Genomic DNA, 27,253 nt, shown 5'->3' with positions numbered 1-27,253 from the left:
GTAGTTGCAAGGACTGGCTGACCCCGCCCACCCTGCCCCGTCCCTCCCCTCCCCTCCCAGGAGTCTCCATGCGGTTCGTTCTGGATGCCAGGTAAGTGCAGGGCCTGCGCGGAGGCTCTGGGAGGGCGAAAAACAGGCCTACCAGAAGTACTGGAAGTCCAGAAACGGGCCTGTTTCCAGCCTCTGGAAACCTCCGGAGCCCATGGGAGGTCGTTTTCGCGCTCCCAGAGACTTGAGAAAAGCCTCCGGAGCTGGGGGAGGGTGAAAACGCAGGAAGGTGACTAGGCCACGCCCCCATGGCCACACCCACCCAGCAACCAGGCAGACAACTGGCTGCTAAAACTTTTGAATCCCACCCCTGCGCTTAAATACTGGTAGACGAAGACACGATATTTGTGTGAGTGAAATAATTGCACAAAAATTAAGTGCCCTTTTGCCTTTGTGCAGCTGAATTGATTCCGAAAACTGGCGAATTGGTAAAGAATCCACTTAGAATAGAAGACGTCCAAGGTCCCTTCCAGCTCTACTCGGATGGATTGGGTGCCAAGGAGCTGCTATTGATTTCATGACATCCGTTGGCTTTGCTTTCAACCATAATACTTCTAGGAAAGGAAAAATAAGCTCACAACGGAACATGCGGTTAGAAACTTTGGCACAACCAGGATCTCTAATGTCACACAGATAGCAGTGCACTGTGAACATTTTCTAACCTGAAGTGTGAAAGCAGGAAAGGATCAGCCTTGAGCCATTCCTGGAGCGGAAGTAATAGGCTTAGGCATAGCAGAAGAATACAGGCCTTAGATAAAACCTACGGCATGAGATTGGGTGAAGGCCGAGCTCATATTTCTGCATGGAGCAGTGGGACAAAAAGCAAAAAACATCATTTCAGGTATTATTGCCCATCTGCTGAAGCTGGCTTTGTCCATGAGGTGTTGGGACTACAATTCCCAAAAATACAACTCAGTTCAACACTCCTGGCAGGTTTGGGAAAGAAGGATATAGCATTGTTTACAAAATACTACTTTGGTGCAGGGGTGGGCTTCAAAAAATTTAGCAAGGGGTTCCTCCGTCCGGTTGCTTGGTGGGCGTGGCTATGGTGGGCGTGGCCTAGTTAGCCTCCTGTACCACGGGGGTGGGGGTTGCCCTGCCTGGGCTCCGGAGGCTTTCCTTGAACCTCCGGGAGGGCAAAAACAGCCTCCCCAGGCTCTGGAGGCCCTCTGCTGAACTTCCGGTAGGGCCATTCATTTTTCGCCCTCCCTGAACCTCTGCGCCCGCCCTGCACTTACCTGCATCCAAAACGGGCCACGTGGGGACTCCTGGGAGGGGCGGGGTGGGATTTGGGGGTTCTCCAAACTGCGCAGAATCTTAACTAGAGGTTCTCCTGAACCCCCAGCAGCCCACCCTGCTTTGGTGGACATTATTATGTATTTGTTCTGGTGTCTTTTGGAAGATCCAAGAGGGAGGTTAAGTTAGAAACTTCAAGAAGGCATATGCATTTTTAGTTTTTTGGGGAGGAGGAAAAACAGGCTGTAGGAAAATACATCGCAAAGGTGAGCCTCCGGCTGCCCTCTGGGAATAGAGTCAGTCCTCGACTTTACAACAGTTCCTTTAGTGACCGTTTGAAGTTGCAAGGGCTTTGAAAAAGAAAGTTGACTCATATTTACGACGGTTGCACTGTCCCGGGGTCACATGATTACATTTTGCAAGGAACCTTCTGATAAGAATCCAATGACAGGGAGGTTGCTATGAAGTACAGACTAGTCCTCAATTTACAACAGTTCATTTAGTGACCGTTCAGAGTTAAGAACAGCACTGAAAAAAGTAAACTTATGATCGTTTTTCACAGTTACGACCTTTCCAGCATCTCCATGACTGTGTGAACAAGATCCAGAGGCTTGGCAACTGGTTCACAGTTACGACCGTTGCTGTGTCCCAAGATCACGTGATCCCCTTTTGCGACCTTCTGAGTCAATGGGGATTCACTTAACAACCAGGTTACTAACTTACCAACCACAGTGATTTTCTTAACAACTGTGGCAAGAAAGGTTGTAAAAATGGGGTAAAAATTCACTGAACAAATTTCTCTTTTTTGTGTGTGTTTTGGACTCAATTGTGGTCCTAAGTCGAGGGCTACCTGTACTCTTAACTTCCATCAAAGTCCTTGTTGTTGTTGTTACTTGCGAAGTTATGTTCGACCCATCGCGACCCCATGGACAACGTTCCTCCAGGCCTTCCTGTCCTCTACCATCCTCTGGAGTCCATTTAAGCTCAGGCCTACTGCTTCAGTGACTCCATCCAGCCACCTCGTTCTCTGCCGTCCCCTTCTTCTTTTGCCCTCAATCTTTCCCAGCATTCGGCTCTTCTCCAGTGAGTCCTTCCTTCTCATTAGGTGGCCAAAATATTTCAGTTTCATCTTCAGGATCTGGCCTTCTAAAGAGCAGTCAGGGTTGATCTCCTCTAAGACTGATCGGTTGGATCGCCTTGCAGTCCAAGGGACTAGCAGGAGTCTTCTCCAGCACCAGAGTTCAAAGGCCTCAATTCTTTGGTGCTCAGCCTTTCTTATGGTCCAACCTTCACAGCCATACATTGCAACTAGGAAAACCGTAGCCTTGACTATACACACTTTTGTTGGCAGGGTGATGTCTCTGCTTTTTTGTGTGCTATCTAGATTTGCCATAGCTTTCCTCCCCAGAAGCAAGCGTCTTTTAATTTCTTGGCTGCAGTCCCCATCTGCGGTGATCTTGGAGCCCAGGAAAATAAAACCTGTCACTACCTCCATTTCTTCCCCATCTATTTGCCAGGAATTGAGAGGGCTGGATGCCATGATCTTAATTTTCTTAATGTTGCGTTTCAAGTGGCTTTTAAAATCTTTGAACCCACTCTCTCGTGTTATCTGGCACTGGTCCTAGGGCATTTGTTCCATTTACAATAAACTCCAGATAAAAGCTGTAGATAACCCAGTTTGCCTGTTATTAATTTCCTCTTCCTTTACGCAGCCGTAGAGGCTCAAGAGAAGTTGGGCGCCAAAAGATTCGGTTTCTCTCCCCGAAACTTGTTTGCACAACTAAGTGGCTGCATAACACAACAAGAGGCAATTTAGTCCTACGGAAAACATGGCAGCAAATGCAATTGGAAGTTGATTTATTGTGGTTGTAATCATTATTACCGTTTGTCTTTGCCACAAAGCCTGAAGTGGTGTTTCTTGCTGAAGGGTTTAGCTGTTGCAGAGAGATAAAATGTCTTGGCCCAAGCTTACTCTTTAAGCTCGTAGCTGAGTAACGCTGAGAAAGTCAGTTTGGAGATTTTGGTAATCTAATAATAATCTCTAATAATTGTGAGGGGCCTGTGCCTACTCAGCAGCGAAGAGATAAATAACACACATGTCAAGCTATCTCAGATTTTGTCCCCATTTTAAATGCATAATTTCTCTCTGTCTCTCTTTTCCCCTGTATTAATTAAGAAGGGCACAGCATCATGCTGGATGCCCTAACGCAGGGGTCTCCAACCTTGACAACTTTTAAGACTTGTGTACTTCAACTCCCAGAATTCCTCAGCCAGGTATTCTGGGAGTTGAAGTCCACAAGTCTTAAAGTTGCCAAGGTTGGAGACCCCAGCCCTAACCCTTAATTCTATTAACTAAACACCTGGAATATGTGAGCAATCAATTTGTTTAGAGACCTTGGTTCCAGACGGTTTTCTGGGTTAAGAATCTTCCTGCGTCAGGACTGCTAATAGCATCTTTAACACTTGGATCATTGCAGGGTTCATTTGCATCCATTAGGAAGAATGAATCTGTAGCTCGAAAATAGAGGTTTGGTTTAATGGATATTTTAATATTTCGGGTCTCTGGCGAGATGCGTCTTTTGCGAGGCTATTAAGAGATCTCAAAACTGGCTGTGATTGAAATCCTCCTTCTTGCATTTGAACCCTGTTCTGACAAGTGGGAATGGAACCTAGAAGCAGTGAGGTTGTGCAAGATTGTGGTTCTCAGTCACAACTGAGAAGTGTCCCAGCCAGTTCTTCTAGGTCAGTATTTCTCAAGCTTGGTAATTTTAAGATGTGTGGACTTCAACTCCCAGAATTCCCCAGCCAGCAAGGAGTTGAAGTCCACACGTCTTAAAGTTGCCATCCTTGAGAAACACTGAGGAGTTCTGGGAGTTGAAGTCCACACGTCTTAAAGTTGCCAAACTTGAGAAACATTGAGGAATTCTGGGAGTTGAAGTCCCCACATCTTAAAGTTGCCAACCTTGAGAAACACTGCTCTAAGTGATGGATATGTTACTGTCAATCTGTGAAATCCATTTAATCTGTGAAATTTACTTAACAAACGAGGCAAGAAAAGTCATGAAATAAGGCAAAGCTTACCAAACAATTTTTTTCACTTAGCAACATAAAGGCTCAATTGTTAAATTAAGGACTATCTATAGTGGACTTTTTCTCTTGTATTTTTTTCTTTTAGCAAGAATGTCCTGTACTTTATTTTGCATTTCTTCTTGGATTTTTCATATAGGTGTTTTCAATAAAGGGTAAACCATAAACCCGAACTTTTTTCATAACTCTGTTTTCAACTTTGTCTAAATAAGGTAGTTCTTGTCATTCTGCATAGTGCCTAGGTTTTTCAGCATGTTTTTGTGCTGAAAACGTCCCTCTTATACTCGGTCTATACTTATACTCGAGTTGTTTTTTTAAGCCTCGGCTTATACTCGAGTGTATACGGCTTATACTCAAGTTTTTTTTTCTTTTCTTATTTTCACATTTTACCGGACGGCGCGGGGAAGCCCTGCCGGTGCAGTGAGGGGGCGGGGCGGGGGGGCCGCCAGCCTTCTCCGCTGAGGAGGAGGGTTTCCCCAACCGGTAGGTGCCTCATTTCCCACCCTCGGCTTATACTCGAGTCCCCAGTTTACCCCAGTTTTTGGGGTAAAATTGGGGACCTCGGCTTATACTCGGATCGGCTTATATTCGAGTATATACGGTAGTTCTTGTCATTCTGCATAGTGCCTAGGTATTAGATAAAAAAACGAGTTAAGCAATTCTTCTTCCTCCCTGTTGCTTGTCACCTTCTTGCCACTTTCCCCTAGTGGTGGACCAATCGTTTCCTTCACTTTTTTCTTGTTATTTTTGACTTTTATTGCAAGCCTTAATTCCGTGATGGGAAACTATGGCCATTCTCCGTGGCGTTTCTTTCGTGTGCTTCTATTTCTTTGCAAACGATGAAACAGAAGCTCACGAAAGAAAAGTATCTCGACATGCTGCTGGTATTGGGATGCCCCATCTCCCGCCGGCCAGCTAGCGCATGGGCACATGTCTGTTCATGCACGCATGTCCATGGATGCACACATGTTCGCGCATGTTCACACGCAGTTTGGACACCCACTGTCTGAAAGGTTCCCCATCACTGGTATATGGAATATTAAAGTAACTTAGACACGTCATACTTCACCTAGAAAAGTCATGCATTGTATAGATTTCCTGGGCATTCTATGCAATGTATAGATTGTATACATTTCCTGGGCATTCTATACAATGTATAGATTGTATTGATTTCCTGGGAATTCTATACAATGCTGGTTTTTCACACATTGCCAGTAAACAGACAAATGACCAGGTACAATCCAGGAGCCTTAAGCTACTAAGACACTGTGTGTAACTCAGCACGGCCACTGACAGTCGAAGCTGTACTGCTTAAATGTCTGTCGCTATCTAACGGCTTCCTTCTTTTCAGCTCACAGGCATAAATGGATGATCTCAATTAAGTTTATTGTCCCCACGCTACACTGCCCATGAGTGATCAGGGAAACAGTTTATTATCTGCAGTTCAGTTTTGTTTTCTCAGAGATCGTCAAAAGATACAGCAAAGTAACGGGCTACAGCCACAGTATAAACAACGTTATTGTACTTGTTAAATCGCTTCGCACTTGCTGTTTTTAATTCTGAAGCATGGAAAAAAACATTCTTCCTGTTGAGGAAGATAGGCAGATGACAGACAGACAGGACGTAGGTAGGTAGGTAGATATCTGATAGACAAGGTAGGTAGGGATAGGTAGGTAGGTAGGTAGGTAGGTAAATAGATATAGACAGACAGATGATGATAGATAGATATGATAGATGATATAAATAGACAGACAGACAGACTTATGATGAGAGATAGATATGATAGATGAGATAGATAGCTAGATAGATGATAGATAAGGTAAGTAGGGATAGATCGATAGATCGATAGATAGATAGATAGATAGATAGATAGATAGATAGATAGATAGATAGATAGATAGATGATAGATAGATACACAGACAGACAGAGACAGATAGATAGATATGATAGATAGATAGATGATAGATAGATAGGTAGTTAGGGATAGATAGATAGACAGACAGACAGACAGACAGACAGACAGACAGACAGACAGACAGACAGATAGATAGATAGATAGATAGATAGATACACAGACAGACAGATACACAGAGACAGGAAGTAGGTAGGTATGTAGGTAGATAGATGATAGATAGATAGGTAGTTAGGGATAGATAGATAGACAGACAGACAGACAGATAGATAGATAGATAGATAGATAGATAGATAGATACACAGACAGACAGATACACAGAGACAGGAAGTAGGTAGGTATGTAGTAGATAGATGATAGATAGATAGGTAGTTAGGGATAGATAGACAGACAGACAGACAGACAGATAGATATACAGACAGACAGACAGATACACAGAGACAAGAAGTAGGTAGGTATGTAGGTAGATAGATGATAGATAGATAGGTAGGGATAGATGGATAGACAGACAGACAGACAGACAGACAGACAGACAGACAGACAGACAGACAGACAGACAGACAGACAGGACGTAGGTAGGTATGTAGTAGATAGATGACAGACAGATAGATATACAGACAGACAGACAGATACACAGAGACAAGAAGTAGGTAGGTATGTAGGTAGATAGATGATAGATAGATAGGTAGGGATAGATGGATAGATAGACAGACAGACAGACAGACAGACAGATAGATAGATAGATAGATAGATAGATATACAGACAGACAGATACACAGAGACAGGAAGTAGGTAGGTATGTAGTAGATAGATGATAGATAGATAGGTAGTTAGGGATAGATAGATAGACAGACAGACATAGATAGATAGATAGATAGATAGATAGATAGATAGATAGATAGATAGATAGATACACAGACAGACAGATACACAGAGACAGGAAGTAGGTAGGTATGTAGTAGATAGATGATAGATAGATAGGTAGTTAGGGATAGATAGACAGACAGACAGACAGACAGATAGATATACAGACAGACAGACAGATACACAGAGACAAGAAGTAGGTAGGTATGTAGGTAGATAGATGATAGATAGATAGGTAGGGATAGATGGATAGATAGACAGACAGACAGACAGACAGACAGATAGATAGATAGATAGATAGATAGATATACAGACAGACAGACAGATACACAGAGACAGGAAGTAGGTAGGTATGTAGGTAGATAGATGATAGATAGATAGATAGATAGTTAGGGATAGATAGACAGACAGACAGACAGACAGACAGACAGACAGACAGACAGACAGACAGACAGACAGACAGATAGATAGATAGATAGATACACAGACAGACAGATAGACAGATAGACAGATACACAGAGACAGGAAGTAGGTAGGTATGTAGGTAGATAGATGATAGATGATAGATAGGTAGTTAGGGATAGATGGATAGACAGATAGATAGACAGAAAAGCAGGCAATTAAGAGAGATGTAAAATAGACTTTTGTCTACACTAACTTTTTAAAACCTCTTGTAACTGTCAAGCCCTTTGCACCAGTTGACATTAAAGGTATTATAACAATGCTTCTCCACCTCACCAACTTTACGATGTGTGGCTGTCAACTCCTCCAATTCGGAGAAATCCATATATGCTTGCTGGGGAATGCTGGGAGTTTAATTTTTTTATTTGCTTTTTATAGCCGCCCATCTCAGCAAACGACTCCTGGAGGCTCCCAATTGAGTTGATATCTACCTATCCTAAAGTTTGCAGAAGTTGAGCAATACTGTGCTGTTATAACACGGCAGTGTGGTAGGATTGTTTCTTATCCTACCCGTGATTTCCTTTAAACATGGGAAGGGAAGCTTAGAAAGCAGATTTGAATGCCATGGTCTCCCTGCCCTGTTTCCCCCAAAATAAGACATCCCCTGATAATAAACCCAACCTGGCTTTTGAGTGCATAGCAATAAGGCCAAGCGCTTATTTCAAGGTTCAAAAAAATATAAGACAGGGTCTTATTTACGAGGAAACACGGTATGTGTAAGTGGTTGTAAAGACCTATGCACATGACTGTCATTGACTGTTTCTTGGCAGGAAACACCGCCCCATGCCCATCTTAGTTACAGGGGTAGTCCTCAAGTTACGATTGTAATGCCGCCTGACCATCGTTGTTGTAACTAACGATGGTGATAAAAACGATTCATCCACACGACTGACCCTCATTTTTGCAGCGTTTGTTAAATGAAGGCTGTGCTTGTTAGGCTGTGCCGAAGTTGGAGCTTTAAATCCAAAAGTTCAGAGATTCAAGATTTCAAGTTAAAAGAATTTGGGAAAGAACCAGTGGTGGGATTCAGCCGGTTCGCACCAATTCGGGAGAACCGGATGTTAGCTTTCTGAGCATGCTGGCAAACTGGTTGTTGGAAGAAATCATTAGGGTAGAGAACCGGTTGTTAAATTACTTGAATGCCACCACTGGAGAGAAACTCTGTCCACCGAAAACATCGATTATTCAGTCACCAGGAAGTGATGGAAGCTCTAACTTACCACATCTGGAAGGCATGTAGCTAGAGGAAGCTGTGTGTGAATACCCCACTAAGGATAGTCATGCTGCCAAGCACACATAGTAAGAGGATATTGAGCATATGATTCGACATGAAAGAGCGCCTTTGTAACCCCAGCGGGCCAAGGGAAACAGCTGTCTTGAAACAGTCGGTCGGTGCCTGTCTCCTTTCTCATTTGTTATTGATACCCTGGCTTGTCACCGTCGCTCCTCCTTTCCGCATCTTCCATAATATGACACTGTATTTTGTTTTGGTTGGCCCTGTTTTCATTCAAGCTGATTAAGTAAGAAGGTTGTAAGAACCGGTCTGGTGGAGCGGTTAAGGCGCTAGGTTAGAAACTGGGAGATTTGGGAATTCTAGTTCCACCTTTCAGGCATGAGGACAAGCTGAGTGAGTTTGGACCGATCACCAGGAGACTGTGAGTTCTAGTCCCACATTAGGCATGAAAGCCGGCTGATTGACTTTTGGCCAATCACTAGGAGATTGTGAGTTCTAGTCCTACCTCAGGCATGAAAGCTGATTGGATGACTTTTGGCCAATCACCAGGAGCCTGTGAGTTCTAGTCCTACCTTAGGCATGAAAACCAGCTTTGACTTTCGGCCTGTCACTAGGAAATTGTGAGTTCTAGTCCCACCTTAGGCATGAAAGCCAGCTAATTGACTTTTGGTCAATCATTAGGCGCCTGCGAGTTCTAGTCTCACTTTAGGCATGAAAGCCAGCTGGGTGACTCTGGGCCAATTACCAGAAGCTTGTGAGTTCTAGTCCCACTTTAGGTATGAAAGCCAGCTGATTGACTTTCGGCCAATCACCAGGAGACTGTGAGTTCTAGTCCAGGCATGAAGCCAGTTGAGTGACCTTGGGCCAGTCACACACACACACTACCCTAGGAAGCAGACAATGGCAAATGACTTCTGAAAAACTTTGCCAAGAAAACTGAAGTGGCTTGTCCAGGTTTGAGAACCGGACATGGTTGAATGGAAGGAAGAAAAATGGAGAATTGTCTAGGGGGAAAAAGTTGCATATGGTTTAGTCTTTTCTTTCTTTTCTGTGCACTACTTAAAGTTTGGCAAGTATTTCTATTTTGTCATAACAGTATATATAAGCATTAACATGAAATAACTATATAATACATAAGCATATATATGAGCATAAGTATGTAATAACTATATTAATTGGATATAATGAAGAGGAACAATAGGACAGGGAACGGTAGGCATGTTTGTGCTCTTATGCATGCCCCTTAAAGACCTCTTAGGAATGGGGTGAGGTCAATAGTAGATAGTTTTTGGTTAAAGATTTTGGGATTTTGAGAAGAGACCACAGAGTCAGGTAATGTGTTCCAAGCATTAATAACTCTGTTACAGAAGTCATATTTTCTGCAATCAAGATTGAAGCGGTTCACATTAAGTTTAAATCTATTGTTTGCTCTTGTATTGTTGAGATTGAAGCTGAAGAAGTTGCAATAGAGGAAAAACATTGCAATAGATGATTCTATGAGTTAAATACAGGTCCTGTCGAAGGCAGCGGAGTTCTAAATTTTCTAATCCCAGGATTTCAAGTCTGGTGGCATAAGGTATTTTGCTGTATTCGGAGGAGTGGCGAATTCTTCTTGTAAAATATTTCTGGACACGTTCAATTGTGTTGATATCAGAAATGTGGCATGGGTTCCAAACAGGCGAGCTGTATTCAAGAATTGGTCTAGCAAATGTTTTATATGCTCTGGTTAGTAGTGTAGTGTTTTTGGAAAAGAAGCTACGTAAGATTAGATTTACAACTCTTAGAGCCTTTTTTGTGATGTAGTTGCAGTGGCCTTTGGCACCTAGATCATTTGATATTAAAACTCCAAGGTCTTTAACAGGGTGGGGGTCATCAGTAAGGTAATGTCCATCAAGCTTGTACTTAGTGTTGTGGTTCTTTTTTCCAATATGTAAGACTGAGCATTTGCTGGTTGAGATTTGGAGTTGCCAAGTTTTAGACCAGTCGGTTACAAAGTCAAGGTCTTTTTGAAGGGTAGTTGTGTTGTTGTTGGTGTTAAATAGTTAATTAATTAGTAGTTAGTTAGTAGTTAATTAGTTAGTAGTTAGAATTAGAATACCGTTAGAATTTTTTAGTAGTAGTAGTTTAGTAGGTAGTTTAAAATGTCAGAAATAATAAAAATAAAATAAAATAAAATAATAAAATAAAATAAAAATAAGAGTTAGATTTTCCTGCTGGCCTCTGGATTGCTTCACATTCTTCAATTTCTGAGGGACAATGGCAAACAAGAATGTTTTGAAGCGAATATGTGGGCACCAGCATAGGTGAGCAGGAAGCAGGTGACCTAATAAACTCTAATAAACTTTTCAAAGAGAGGCCGCTATTGTTCTTGGAAGCGTAAAAGAGGGGAGGGGGAAATAAAGAATGGAAATTAATTAGTCGCATGTCTGAAGTACTTCATGCGTTTTTTCGATAATCCTTACGAAAACATTGGTTGTATTTGCATGCAAGCTTAACTGGATTATGGGTGGGGTCAGTGTCATATGAATGGCATAACCCCGTCATCACTGGAGTTAAAAGGGATTACTTCTGGCTCAAAATAGTCATGAGTTATTTATGGCTAAACTAACCAGCTGTCATATAGGGGTCACTCCTAGGCACTCACATAAGGGTTAATAAAAGGTTTAATTCTCTCTTCCAGATGCTGGCACAGAGACAACGTTTTTTTAGAATAGCCTTTAAAAAGAAAAAAGACAGGTCTGCTGTAGGATTTTCTTTCTCCTTTCATTGTTTTATGTTTTCTACTTTTTATGTATAGCCATACTTGGAAGGGAGATTGAACAGGAGCAGCCAGGAATGGAAAAGTGCCTCTAATTTTCTCTCTACTGGTACCAATTTGGACTGGGTCACCCACAGCTGTTTTGGGAGTAAAGTAGAGTAGAGTAGAGTAGAGTAGAGTAGAGTAGAGTAGAGTAGAGTAGAGTAGAGTAGAGTAGAGTAGAGTAGAGTAGAGTAGAGTAGAGTAGAGTAGAGTAGAGAATAGAATAGAATTCTTTATTGGCCAAGTGTGATTGGACACACAAGGAATTTGCCTTTGGTGCATAAGTGCTCAGTGTACATAAGGAGAATAAAATACATTCATCAAGAATAAAAAAGATACAACACTTAGTGATAGTCAAGGTTACTAATAAGCTATCAAATCGTACTAGGAAACAAATAAAAACAATATAATTGAAAGATTCAAGCAACATGGTTATAGTAATAAGTGGGAAGAGATAGATTTTAGTAAGGAAGAGAAGAAGAATAGTAATACAGTCTTAGTAAATTATTTGACAGAGTTATGGGAATTAGTTGTTAAGCAGAGTGATGGCATTCGGGGGGAAAACCTGTCCTTGTGTCTAGTTTTTCTGGTGTGCAGTTAGAATAGAATAGAATAGAATAGAATAGAATAGAATAGAATAGAATAGAATAGAATTTTTTATTGGCCAAGTGTGATTGGACACACAAGGAATTTGTCTTGGTGGATATGCTCTCAGTGTACATAAAAGAAAAGATACCTTCATCAAGGTACAAACAACATTTACATCACAAATGATGGTCAATATATCAATATAAATCATAAGGATTGCCAGCAACAAAGTTACAGTCATATAGTCATAAATGGAAAGAGATTGGTGATGGGAACGATGAGAAGATTAATAGTAGTGCAGATTTAGTAAATAGTTTGACAGTGTTGAGGGAATTATTTGTTTAGCAGAGTGATGGCCTTTGGGAAAAAACTGTTCTTGTGTCTAGTTGTTCTGGTGTGCAGTGCTCTGTAGCGTCGTTTTGAAACCATTTATGTCCAGGATGCGAGGAGTCTGTAAATATTTTCACGGCCCTCTTCTTGATTCGTGCAGTATACAGGTCCTCAATGGAAGGCAGGTTGGTAGCCATTTCTTTTTCTGCAGTTCTAAGTATCCGTTGAAGTCTGTGTCTGTTTTGTTTGGTTGCAGAGCCAAACCAGACAGTTATGGAGGTGCAAAAAAAAATAATTCTCAAAAAGATAAAATTCAACACAGAAGGAAAAAGAGAGACAAAACCAGCCAGCCAGCCAAGCGCAAAATATAAGGAAATGGCATTTTGTAAAACTAAGCAACTGAAGGAAGGGGGAAAATATTTGCCTCTCCCTTCAAGGCAAATACACACAGTTGCATTTTAGGTAACATGCAACTTGCTCCTAAGGTTGTAATTCTTAAATGTGTTCATTCCAGCAATGATGCCAGCAGAGTTCTCAGTACAAAGATTTCCATTATGTAACCTGCCTCTTAAAGAGAAAAGCCGATAGAATCTCAGGATAGGCGCTGACTCTAATTTTTTTTTTCCTTTTACCTCTCGAGAAGGATGTTGACAAATTGCAAAGACTTGCAGGAGTGTTTATAACAGGAAAGGAAGAAGGAAGGCTATGAAAATTGTTTGTCTTTATTAGGAAAAAAGAAAAGAGGAGAGATAGCCCGGGAATGTATATTTTCCATTAGCCTGTTTCTCGCTGCAGGGTTTGCATCCAACCAGATGTTTGTGTTTCATGGGGGCTGTTCAAGAAACTTCAGGCTGATATTTTACATTTCAGTTGTTGCAAAGAAGCTCTCTAGTGCTGGGGTCTCCAACCTTGGCAACTTTAAGCCTGGAGGACTTCAATTCCCAGAATTCCCCAGCCAGCAAAGCTGGGAGTTGAAGTCCTCCAGGCTTAAAGTTGCCAAGGTTGGAGACCCCTGCTCTAGTGAATGGGCCCATGATGAAGTGTATCTAGATTTTAACATCATTTCACACCCTCTCTAGTTCCCCCCTTCTAGCAATATGAAAGATGACAGAAATGTTTAATGGACATTTGGGTCCATTGGGTCCCTGGGCTCAGATGCATATTATGTTTTATACTTCCAGGTCCATAACATAAATTGCCACATGGTCTTACTGAAAGCTGCCCTCATAATACAGGTGTGCCTTGTTTTAATAGGCTTCGCTGTGTGCTTGAAACATTGCATTTTTAAAACACTTTTTTACATTAGCAAAGAGATTACAATTGGCTGGAGGATCAGATGATGATTAACGTTGTTTAGCAACAAACTGCTTTTCACTAAGGTATGCAGATTGTTTTTAAGACATACTACAGTGCAGGGGTGGTATTTACTTACCTTCGCTACCGGTTCGCAAATGTGAGTGTGCCCCTCCTCCAGGGGTGAAATGCCTCCTGGTTCGCACCGGCTCGTCCGATTAGGTAGCGATGGCAGCTGCTGGTTCGGAGGACCGGTAGCAAAAATCCCTGCCCCTGCCCCCCCTGCCTCTGCTGAGCCGTACCATCAGCAGAGGTGTTTTTTTTTTTACTTTTAAAAGTTTTTCTTCAGCCGAAACATGCCTTTAAAAGTAAAAGAAAAAAACCTCTGAAGATCGCAGGGCTGAGCAGAGATCATCAGAACACTTTAAAAGTTTTTTTTTAAAAAAACCCTTTAGCCGAAGGGGGGAAAAAACAAAAGAAAAAACCCGGAGGTTTTAAAAGCCTCCTCTGGCGATCCCAGAGGAGTTTCCTGATCCTCACAGGTTTTTAAACTCACTTTTTAACAGCCCCAATTTACAAGAGCCCCCACCCAAGCCCAGCCAATTCCCCCTCCTCACTTACCTATAATTACTGCTCTTTTGGGCTGGCAACGGCATGTTTTCTTCAGCTACTGAAGAAAAAAAAAAGGAGCTTGCTTTGACTTCCTGCTTTGCTGGCTGAGGAACTCTGGGATTTGAAGTCCACAATAAAATAAAATAAAATAAATAAAATAATAAAATAAAATATGTGTGCAGCTTTCTGAGATTTGGGGTGTTTCTGTAGTGTTTCACTCTAACTACAGAAACACACAAAATCTCAGAAAGCTGTATATGGCATTTTGTGAGTGTGTGAGGTGTGTGTGTGTAAAGTGTGAAAGTTGGTTTTTGAGCTTTTTGTGGCAGTGTGAAGTGCGAAGTGCAGCTGCTTTTACATTGTGTGTGAGTCAGTTGTGTTGTTTAGTGTGTGTGTAAAGTGTGAAAGTTGGTTTTTGATACCTCTTATTGTTTTTTATACTTTGTTTATTATTTTTATTATTTATTGCTATTGGCCACACCCACCCAGTCATCTGACCACCAAGCGATGCCCACCCATTAAGCCACGCCCACAGAACCGGTAGGGAAAATTTTTAGATTTCACCCCTGCCCTCCTCCATACGTGTCCAGAGGGTCAAAAATGGGACGTGATGATGTCCGGGCAGGTGGGTGGAGCCTCCTGCTGCCAGGCTACCAGATCGCATGATCTGGATAGAACTGGCTGAATTTCACCACTGTTAATGGTGGCGCAGTGGTTAGAGTGCAGTACTGCAAGCTACTTCTGCTGACTGCCGGCGGCCTGCAATTTTGCAGTTCAAATATCATCAGACTTAAGGTTGTCTCAGCCTTTCATCCTTCCAAGGTGGGTAAAATGAGGACCAGATTGTTGGGGGCAAGAGGCTGACTCTGTAAACTGCTTAGAGAGGGCTGTAAAGCACTGTAAAGCGGTATATAAATCAAAGTGCTATTGCTATATATTATTGTGCACTTAACAGATAAAAGTTAAGTCAAAGGCGGGCATCACATAATGTAACAACTGGTTCGCCCGGTACCAAAAATGTGAGCTTCCGCGCATGCGCACCGCTTCAAAAACATGGTGATATAGGAAGGGATAATGGTGGGGTTGGTGGGCCACCCACTGGTTTCAACTACTGGTTCACCCGAACTGGTCAGAACCGTCAGCAGCCCACCTCTGAAAGTAGGGTATAAACATAAATATTTTTTCTTTGCTTATATCTATATTATATTTCAAAATCTCCAGAGCCTTTCCAGCACAAATCCTTAGCTAGATATATTAGTCCTTTCCTGTCATTAGCAGTAAGGATTCACGTACTTTCTTGAAAGCATGAAGGAAAGAATCTGGAGCAGAGATGGGATTCAAATCACGGCTCTACCAGTTCGCTATTAGTAGTGCACGAGCACAAGCTGCTGTGGTCCGCCAGCAGCCTGCGGAGCTGGCAACGGAGTCAGACAGCGATGAGGCTGAGGAAGAACATGGGCCCGTCCTGAAGCCTGGGGAAGGCCTGGATGAGGGCTTTGCGTCGGAGGCAGAGGTGGGGCCAGGGCCATCTAGGAGTGAGGTGCGGACTCCGGAGCCTCCAGAGACTGATAGTAGTGAGGCAGAGGAACAGGAGGAGCCTGTTCCTAATGCACGCATGAGAATAGCTGCCAGAGGCCAAGAGCAGCCAAAGCAAAGAGGACGACTCGGGAGTAGGGCCAAGAGATGATTGGCCCCTCCCATAAGCCTTAAAAGACTAGTAACGGCGTTGGTAGCTTTGTCTTGCTGCATTTGTTTCTTATCGGTGTCTTCTGAACTTTTGCCAAGAAAGGCCTTTCGCGGTTTGCCTAATTAGACCAAGGTTGGTGCTAAGACTGAGGAACTTTGTTGGGAAGAATTTGCTTTGATTTAGTTTGGACTATGCTGAGAATGAGTTTAATTCTCAGCTGTTCTAATAAAATTTGTTTGTTTTTAAACTGACTGAGTTTACTACTACCTACTTGGGCCTGGGTCACAACACACACGCTCGCTTCACAAGCGCGCAGCGCTTCTGCATATGCAGAGTACTTTTGATGACGTCTGGGTGGGTGAGTGGAGCCTCCTACCACCGCCGCTACCAGTTCGCCCGAACCGGGGTGAACCGGTAGAAACCCACCCCTGATCTGGAGATCTTACAATGAATGGATTACTGTGGGATAGAGCAGGGGCTGTTTTCACATAGTGCCTAAATCCAAGGGATGGGGGTTCGCTTCTCAGCCTGGCCCGGTTTGTGGCATGCCACGGCCCAGTGTCGGTCCAGAGACCGGGAATTGGGGATTGCTGTGATAGAGGGCTGGGAGAACTTGCAGATAACTGCCGCTGCTGCTATCTGATTCTCAGTGGATAGGCTTATATAGGTAGTCTTCGACTTACAACCATTCATTTAGTGGCAATTCAAAGTTACAACAGCAATGAAAAAACCCCGACGGTCTACACATTTACAAATATTGTAGCATCCCCATGATCACGCGATTACCATTCTAGCACATGAAAGCCGACATGTAATTTACAATGTGTGCAGGTCATGTGATCACCATTAGTGAGCTTCCCAGCCATTTTTCCTACTTGCCAAAACAAAGGGGGAAGCCAGATTCACTTAATGACCGCGTGATTCACTTAAGAACCTCAGTGATTCGCTTAACAACCATGACACAAAAAGTCACAAAAATGGGCACGACTCGATTGCTTAGGAATAGAAAAATCTGGACCCAGATTGTGCCGCAAATTGAGGACTACCTGAATACCTGAATAAGTTTTTGCCTGCAAGCTCTAGCTTTCTTTGGATTCAACCTGGGCAGAACCGAAGAAGCTTCTTGGATGAGAAGCAAAATGTCTTCAATGAAAAAACAGAAGTCCAGTGGCCTTTTGAAACAGCACCTTTGGGACAACCATGACCTAGATGATTGGGAATAACAGAATAACAGAGTTGGAAGGGACCTTGGAGGTCTTCTAGTCTATCCCCCTGCTCAAACAGGAGAACCTATACTATTTCAGACAAGTGACAGTCCGGTCTCTTCTTAAAAACCTCCAGTGATGGAGCACCCACAACTTCTGGTGGCAAGCTGTTCCACTGGTTAATTGTTCTCCCTGTTAGGAAGTTTCTCCTTAATTCCAGATTGCTTCTCTCCTTGATTAGTTTCCATCCATTGTTTCTTGTCCTGCCTTCTGAAAACAGGTCTTCTTTGGGGCACCCTGTCAAATATTGAAACACTATTGTCATATCTCCCCTAGTCTTTCTTTTCATTAAACTAGACCAGTGATGGCGAACTTTGTCGGCACCGATTGCCTAAACCTAAACCGGAACCCACATGCATGTGATCATGCATGAAACCCGAAGCCGGCCAGCTTTTCTTCATGCGCATGCCTGTTTTTTGGTCTTTTTTTGGGCCGTTTTCAGGCTGTTTTTGGCCCAGAAAACAGACCTGAGAATGGCCCAGATAACAGCCTGGAAAATGGCCCCCAAAGAGTCAGAAAACGGCCTTGAAAATGGTCCAAAATATTTGCAGATCCCTCGCATCCTGGACATAAACTGTTTCAACTCCTACCCTCAAAACGATGCTATAGAGCACTGCACACCAGAACAACTAGACACAAGAACAGTTTTTTCCCGAAAGCCATCACTCTGCTAAACAAATAATTCCCTCAACACTGTCAGACTATTTACTGAATCTGCACTATTATTAATCGTTTCATAGTTCCCATCACCAATCTCTTTCCACTTATGACTGTATGACTATAACTTGTTGCTGGCAATCCTTATGATTTATATTGATATATTGACCATCAATTGTGTTGTAAATGTTGTACCTTGATGAACGTATCTTTTCTTTTATGTACCTGAGAGCATATGCACCAAGACAAATTCCTTGTGTGTCCAATTACACTTGGCCAATAAAATTCTATTCTATTCTATTCTATTCTATTCTATTCTATTCTATTCTATTATGGGCCTCTGGTGGCTCAACAGACTAATGCAGTCTGTTATTAACAGCAGCTGCTTGCAATTACTGCAGGTTCAAGTCCCACCAGGCCCAAGGTTGACTCAGCCTTCCATCCTTTATAAGGTAGGTAAAACGAGGACCCAGATTGTTGGGGGCAATAAAAGTTGACTTTGTATATAATATACAAATGGATGAAGACTATTGCTTGACATAGTGTAAGCCGCCCTGAGTCTTCGGAGAAGGGCGGGATATAAATGCAAATTAAAAAAAAAATTATCCCTCCATAGACAAGTCAACCCCGGGCAGTCCCCCAAAAGTTTTCTGCAAGGATGGACGGGGACCATCCTCTCTCCCCCTCCCTCCTACAAATTTGACCCCTTCTATCTTGTAGTCCAGTGCACATACTATCTTGCCCTTTTACACCGTTTTGCAGCCCCTGGTGTGCGTATGTATGGCTGGAGGGGAGATCCTATTTCACAACAGGGAGGGGCCTGTCAAGAGTGAAGGCTAACAGTTTTCTCCATGTCTTGACGTAAAGGCTTGCAGCTATTAATGGAGCTGCTCGGTTTCCCCCCCCTCCCTTTCCTTCTCTCACTGGTTGTTGAAGGAAAAGCATTTCAATGGAGCCCTTTCATTGGTTATGTTTAACTCGACCCTTATAAGTTTTTTAGCTGTTTGACATTCTTTTCAGCAAGTTTTGCGTGGAGATTTGTTAAGTCCCCCCTCCCCGCAAGTTTTACAAGCAACTTTAGCAATTATAGCAATAATAAGGGTGTTTTTTTGTGTGTGTGTGTGTGTTTTTGGTTTTTGGTAGTAATGAGCTGCAACCAAGCCGGTCCGTAAGTTCTTACTGCTGTGGCAAAACTCTGAACTTTGATTGTGACACAGAAGAGCAATAAAACTTTTGTGTGTTCCAGGCTATTGCTCAGGGACACACACACACACGCACAGAAACACGCGGGACTCCCGTGTGATTTTTTAAAAAGTGAGAGCAAAGACGGAAGTAATGGTCTTAAGAGAGGAAATTACATAGCTGGAGTAGGAGTAATTCGTTCTCACCGAGTGAAACTTTTGCAGGCTGTAGGCTAGAAAGAGCATATTTTGAGAAGATCTGAGAGAGCAAACTTTGTTCCAATCAGAACACTCTGCGTTCATTAAACCGGTAAGAAATTGGCACGGTTTTTTGGCGAGCGACAGAAGTCTTCCTGAAACAAAACGATAATGAACTAATTTTTGAAGGTGAGATTTGGCTTCTGAATTATTTCACGTGGCTGTGTTTTAGTGCTGAACGGAATCTGTTTCAAATTTTGTTTCTGCATTTTTATATATATATTTTTCCTGGGCCAGTCTTAGCGTTGGGCGAAGTGTGTTGAATTTGGCTGTTTGGCAGTCTGAGTACTCTGCTACAGTTTCCTGAAGAGTGTGATTGTATTATTTTGCCAGATACAGTACACAGCATTTTATACTGTACGGTCTGTTCTACGCCTTCTAAAATTAGGTCTGTCAAACTCTGCAATCTCTTTACATTTGTAAAAGAACTTTACAAATAAAATAAATAAATAGAATAAAATAAAAGATTGTAAAACGTTTGTAAAAGACCATTTGTCTGAGAGGGGGTAGGGTTTAGTGCCTAAGCAGAGGGTTGGACTAGAAGACCTCCAAGGTCCCTTCCAACTATTGTATTGTATTATATTATATTATATTATATTATATTATATTATATTATATTATATTATATTATATTATATTATATTATATTATATTATATTATATTATATTATATTATTATATTATATAGAATTAGAATTTTTTTATTGGCCAAGTGTGATTGGACACACAAGGAATTTGTCTTGGTGCATATGCTCTCAGTGTACATAAAAGAAAAGATACGTTCATCAAGGTACAACATTTACAACACATTATTACAACAGATTTACAACATATTATTACATTACATTACATTACATTACATTACATTACATTAACCTTTGAAAGGTTGTTCCTTATTTTTTTTGATTGGCCAGCCCCACAATTTCAGTATCACAAATACTGCATGAGTCAAGAAGAGGGCCGTGAAAATATTTACAGATCCCTCACATCCTGGACATAAACTGTTTCAACTCCTACCCTCAAAACGACGCTATAGAGCACTGCACAACAGAACAACTAGACACAAGAACAGTTTTTTCCCCCGAAGGCCATCACTCTGCTAAACAAATAATTCCCTCAACTCTGTTAAACTATATACTAAATCTGCTCTACTATTAATCTTCTCATCATTCCTATCACCCATCTCTTCCCACTTATGACTGTATGACTATGACTTTACTGCTGGTATCCTTAAGATTTATATTGACTGTTTCCCTATGACTATCATTAAGTGTTGTACCTAATGATTCTTGACCAATGTATCTTTTCTTTTATGTACTCCGAAAGCATATGCACCAAGACAAATTCCTTGTGTGTCCAATCACACTTGGCCAATAAAAAATTCTATTCTATTCTATTCTATTCTATTCTATTCTATTCTATTCTATTCTATTCTATTCTATTCTATTCTATTCTACTCTACTCTACTCTACTCTACTCTACTCTACTCTACTCTATTTCTGACCTGTGGTTCGTTCTTGGACCATTCTTCAGCTGTTACCTGTCTGTCTGACTACAGTAGTTGTTACTGCAGAACAGGCATCTCCAGCGATTTTAAGACTTGTGGACTTCAACTCCCAGAATTCCCTAGCCAGCTACACACTGTCTGGGGAAATTCTGGGAGTTGAAGTCCACAACTCTTAAAAAGTGGCCAAGTTTGGAAACCCCTGCTTGTAGAAGATAGATGTTACACTTACAAGCTAATGCTAATTACTATATTACGGTTTGTTACATAGTCAGCCATGTGTTCAGGCTGGATTTGGCATTGTGGTCCACCAATCAAGTCCCTTCTCAAGGACTTGGGATAGACAGATGTCGATGTTTTTATGGCGTTAAAGGTGTCGTTACAGAATGTAAGCTGTTCTGAGCAAAGCTGCCTTTTGCAATTGACTGAGGGTGAATTGGTCAACGCCAGTGGTGTTCAAGTGATGTCCACTTGCACCCAAGGCACCCATTATTATTGGTTCTACCTTTGCTATTTTTTTTTTGGTCACAGTAGTTCTATTTCTATTTGCAGGTCTTCGTATTTTGTTATGTTCTGTAGTTCTAACTCTTCTATTTTGCTATTTTCACGTACTGGCACGTCTATTATTATTTTTTTTTTTCCCAAAAGTGGAATGCGTTACATGTTTTGATCAAAGTAGATAGCAAGAGGTCACTCAGAGTTCAGTTGGCTCACAATAAGTTTTTATTTGAAACCAACATTATCTTTGGATTAGTTTACAAACAATAATAAATAAATTTTGGAAGGCCTTTGAGTTACTGAGGTTTAATATCTTAAACTCAAGCAGGCATAGCTATTCCAACTCTTGCAAGACCTCCAGTGCTGAAAGTCATTGTAAAAAAGGGAAGTGGTGAATTTGAAAGATCACATTCTGTTCCATTGTAATTTTGCTAAGACATTTGTAATGAGCTATTAACACCTTTTAGTTCTATTGTAAGTTTCACTAAGACATTCTTAATGGGTTATTAACACCTCTGAGTCCATTTCCAAGCTGAATAGAATAGTTCTGTGCACAATTTATTTTAGCAGGCAAAAGATCTCAAGATAGCTTGTGCTTTTCCAAGGTTTTTATTTGCAGCTGGTAGAATTTTTTCCCCTGTTGACAGCAAAATAAAATGAGCATGTGGCCTTTTTTATTATGTATGCTAGATTGTATTTTATATTGTATCTTTTTTTATGTAGTCTGGTGTTATGACCCGTAATAAAGTAAAATAGAAGTAGATAATTCGTGAAAACAAAGTGGCATTGCTTTAACATAAGTGAAATAAAATGAAAATGCAAAATAAGGAAATAACTGGATAATTCCCACTGGATTATATTAACTGTAAAGGAACCAGCTAAATAAGAGGTCCCCAAAACTCCTTGGTTTAGAATAGAATAGAATAGAATAGAATAGAATAGAATAGAATAGAATAGAATAGAATAGAATAGAATTCTTTATTGGCCAAGTGTGATTGGACACACAAGGAATTTGTCTTTGGTGCATATGCTCTCAGTGTACATAAAAAGACAAGATACATTCCTCAAGAATCATAAGGTACTAACCCCTTCATGAGGTTTCAGAGTGTCCATTGCCCCCCTAAATTTTATTATATGAAAATAATTTAATGTAGTAATATCAACAAAAACAATGATTAGTCCCATTGGGGGTTGATATTGGTCATTTGGAAAATCCTGAACTAGCTATTCTTTGATTTTAGGTCCCCGTCTCCCCATAAATACACTTTACATTTTATCTTTTTCATAATGCCGTTGTTCTATTGATCATGGAATGCCATTCCCATAATAAAGTGTTTGAACTGGAATATATTTATGTCCTTATTCAGAATCTAAGAAAAAGAGACTTTCATTGATAAAATGGACACATTGAATAGGGAATTTTCTCAGATCCCAGGATGAGCTATTAATACAAAATAGTCAATAGAGATTTTATTGTTTATTGTTTTGATTTTTATGGCACCTTTATTATTTTTATAAATAACTCAGGATAATGAAAATGCCTAATAATCTTTCCTCCTTCAGCCATAGCAACAACACTTTGAGGTGGGGTGGGCTGTGAGAGAGAGAGGGATTGGCGCAAAGTCACTCAGCCAACTTTCATGCCTAAGCGGGACTAGAATTCACCGTCTCCTGGTGTTTGGCCCAAAGTCACCAAAATGGCTTTCATGCCTAAGGCAGGACTAGAACTCACCGTCTCCTGCTGATTGGCCCAAAGTCACCAAAATGGCTTTCATGCCTAAGGCAGGACTAGAACTCATCGTCTCCTGCTGATTGGCCCAAAGTCACCAAAATGGCTTTCATGCCTAAGGCAGGACTAGAACTCACCGTCTCCTGCTGATTGGCCCAAAGTCGCTCAGCTGACTTACATGCCTAAGGCGGGACTAGTACTCTCCATCTCTTGGTGATTGGCTAAAAGTCACCTACTTGCCTTTCTTGCCTAAATTGGGACTAGAACTCACAATCCTCTGTTTCTTTGTTTTAACCACTAGATTAAACTGGCTATTGTGACAGGTTGGCTATTGCATAGAAACTAGATAGGGTTTTCCAGAGCATTTGACATTGTAATGGAGAAGGATGGATGGATGGATAGATAGATAAGATAGAGAGATAGATTATAGAAAGATAGATGATATATATAGAGATGGAGAAATGGATAGACAATAGAGATAAATGATAGATAGATAGATACCCTGTTTGCCCCAAAATAAGACATCCCCTGATAATAAGCCCAATCGGGCTTTTGAGCGCGTGGCAATAAGGCCAAGCGCTTATTTCAGGGTTCAAAAAAATATAAGACAGGGTCTTATTTTTGGGGAAACATGGGAGATGAGATGGACGGATAGACAGAAGAGATGGGATGGGTGGGTGGATGGATGGATAGATAGATGATAGATAGATAGATAGATAGATAGATAGATAGATAGATAGATAGATAGATGAGAGATAGATAGATAGGTAGATAGGTAGATAGATAGGGATGATAGAGAGGTGGATGGAAGGATGGATAGATAAAGAGATGATACAGATAGATAGATGATGATAGATAGATATATGATAGAGATAGATAGATAGATGAGATAAGATGGATGGATGATATAGATGGATGGATAGATAGATAGGGATGATAGAGAGATGGGTGGATGGATAGAGAGAGAGATAAAGAGATGATACAGATAGATAGATAGATGATGGTAGATCGATAGATAATAGAGATAGAAAGAGATGATAGACAGACAGACAGACAGACAACCTTCATCTCCCATGAACTGAATAATGTTTTTATGAAGTTGGGCACTTCCCAAAAATTATCCAAAGAGCAGGTATTTGAAGGTGCACTCAAGATGGGGTAGCTTTAAACCTTGGCTTATATGGAGAGGGGTTTGAAGGCTTCTAGTTTCCACTTTTTATTTCAATTCATGGATTAAAATTCACCTGCTATTCCAGACAGACAGTTGTATTAAATGACGCATTGGATCATTCCCTTGTCAGCATTTTTAGATTGAACCCACTGTTAGCTGAAAATTTAGGACCTATCGTTGTTTTAATGACCACTTTTCTCGCATGGGAGGTTGGTTATAAGTAATAACTACAAAAAACATCGATAGCGTTTAAATAGTTGCCTGTTAATATTTTGCAAGGATTTTCCCCAACCAGACGATGTCTGAATATGTTGGCGTTCTAAGAGCCTTTCTTGGCGAGACCCAGCTGATTTTATGTTTTAAGCTTTTAAAAAGCGAGAGCTTTACGGTTGGAAAGCTTTCAGTGTCACTACTAGTTTCAAAAGCTGCGCACAGATATACACGCACACACTTGTAACTGATTAAAATCTACGTAATTCTGCTGATACTTCCTCATTAAAGACATTTTTTTTTTGAACGATCTTGGTGGGAGAAAGAGATCGTTTTTCTTCCATTATCACATATCAGTGGGAGAAGGAAATGACTAGTGATGAATAATTTTCCGGTAAAACTTACCATCATGGTGAATTGCGGTAGCAGTGCATTTGATTGGTATTAAAAGTTTAAATAAGGGGGGAGGGGGATGGGGAGGAAATTAAGGCTGTGATGGATTTTTTGGCCGAAAGATGGCAGCACTCCATCTATTTAGCTAGAGAAATTGGTCTGTTTCTGTAAGGCTTTTTATTTTATTTTTGGGGGGGGGGGGAGAAACAATTTGCTTTTAAACTCTGTTGGGGTTGCTTCACACCAATCAAAGAAAAATATTAGTTTTCCTCAGCGATTGCAGGAGTCTTAATTAAGTACAAATTGTTGTTCTCATATTCTGCAGAACCCACATTTTAGCCGGTCTATGCCTTTGAAACCTTGGAGTTTTCATGTCAAATGATCTAAGTGCCAAAGCCCACTGCAAATACATAGCAAAAAAGGCTCTAAGAGTTGTAAACCTAATCTTACGTAGCTTCTTCTCCAAAAACACTACACTACTAACCAGAGCATATAAAACATTTGCTAGACCAATTCTAGAATACAGCTCACCTGTTTGGAACCCTCACCACATCTCTGACATCAATACAATTGAACGTGTCCAGAAATATTTTACAAGAAGAGTTCTCCATTCCTCTGTAAACAACAAAATACCTTATCCCACCAGACTTGAAATCCTAGGCTTAGAAAGCTTCGAATTCCGTCGCCTCCAACAAGACCTAAGTTTAACTCACAGAATCATCTATTGTAATGTCCTTCCTGTTAAAGACTACTTCAGCTTTAATTGCAATAATACTAGAGCAACCAATAGATTTAAACTTAATGTCAACCGCTTTAATCTAGATTGCAGAAAATATGACTTCTGTAACAGAATCATCAGTGCTTGGAATACTTTACCTGACTCTGTGGTTTCTTCCCATAATCCTAAAAGCTTCAACCAAACTTTAGAATGAATTTAACCGGATTTTGGGGATTTTTTTGGGTGTGTGTGTGTGTGTGTGTCCTTCTTTCAGGAGGAGAGGGCACGAAGATAAGAACAATTGATTGATTTTAATTATTTGGGGATTTTAGTGGGTTTCTTAACAGGGTTTTTTTATCTTTTGTAATTTTTATCTAATATTTTTAAGTATACAGCAGTTTTTAATTAGATTTTTAAATTTTGTTACGGTATTTTAAATTGTTTTTGGATTATTGTCGTTTTACTTGCTGTACACCGCCCTGAGTCTTCGGAGAAGGGCGGTATAAAAATGTGAATAAATAAATAAATAAATAATAAATAAATAAACAAGCATTACAGGTAGTCCCCGACTTACAGCAGTTCATTGAGTGACCGTTCAACGGCGTTGAAAAACGGGACTTACGACCATTTTTCCTACATATGACTTTTTGCAGCATCACGTGATCCAAATTCAGACGGTGGCCAAACGACTCACGTTTATGACGGTTGCAGTGCTCCTCGGCAAGCAAAGTCAACGGGGAAGGCAGGCTGACTTAAGAACCGTGTCACTAACAACAGCAGTGATTCACTTAACAACGGTGGCAAGGAAGATCATAAAATGAGGCAAAACTCACTTAACAACGGTCTCGCTTAGTAGCAGAAATTTTGAGGTCAATTGTGGTCATAAGGATGGATGACTACCTGTATATAAGACCGTCCACTGAGAATCGGATAACAGCAGGCAGTTATCTGCAAGTTCTTCCAGCTTTATCACACAGTAAACCGTTTATTCTAAGATCTCCGTGGACTTTGCTTGTCAGAAGGTCACAAAAAATGATCCCATGACTTGGGGACATTTCAACCATCATACCTATGAGTCGGGAGTGGTGCGGTGGTCTAGAGGTGGAGCTGTCACCTCACAATCAGGAAGCTGTGAGTTCGATCCTAGGTAGAGGCGGATTATTTCTCTTTCTGGGCACACTGAGAATATATCTGCTGAACAAAACTCCGCCCTGGCGGCAGGAAGGGCAACCGGCCTGTAAAACACTCTGCTAGCTCCATTCAGTTGCCCAGACTCCACCCCTCAAGGGATTATGGGGTCGTTAAAACCCTTAAAATTCATCTAGAAATTTAAAATTTGAAAATTTGAAAATTAAAATTTAAAATTTAAGCCAGACCCACGCGAGTAAATAAATACGTTTTCAGGTCTGAAGATCAGGCACTTGGCGCAAGCCAGGGGGAAGTTCGTTCCAGAGGGTAGGAGCCCCCACAGAGAAGGATCTTCCCCTGGGGGCCGCCAGCCGACATTGCTTGGCG

General features: G+C 41.2%; 1 protein-coding gene across 3 annotated transcripts in view; it reads left to right on the top strand.

The window, feature by feature from the left end:
* Positions 1–27,253, top strand: part of SLC4A4 (solute carrier family 4 member 4) — a 238,703-nt gene that overhangs the window by 32,738 nt on the left and 178,712 nt on the right. The window contains exon 1 of one of the 3 annotated variants that reach the window (XM_058192186.1): positions 19,501–19,644. The exons of the other annotated variants lie outside the window; for them this stretch is intronic. The gene's annotated coding sequence lies outside the window, so the exon portion shown is untranslated. Of the gene's footprint in view, positions 1–19,500; positions 19,645–27,253 lie in introns of those variants that run through there. 3 annotated transcript variants of the gene reach the window in all.

This window comes from Ahaetulla prasina, chromosome 8, assembly GCF_028640845.1.
Source record: "Ahaetulla prasina isolate Xishuangbanna chromosome 8, ASM2864084v1, whole genome shotgun sequence".
Lineage (NCBI taxonomy): Eukaryota > Metazoa > Chordata > Lepidosauria > Squamata > Colubridae > Ahaetulla > Ahaetulla prasina.
This window is presented reverse-complemented; position numbering and strand designations above follow the sequence as displayed.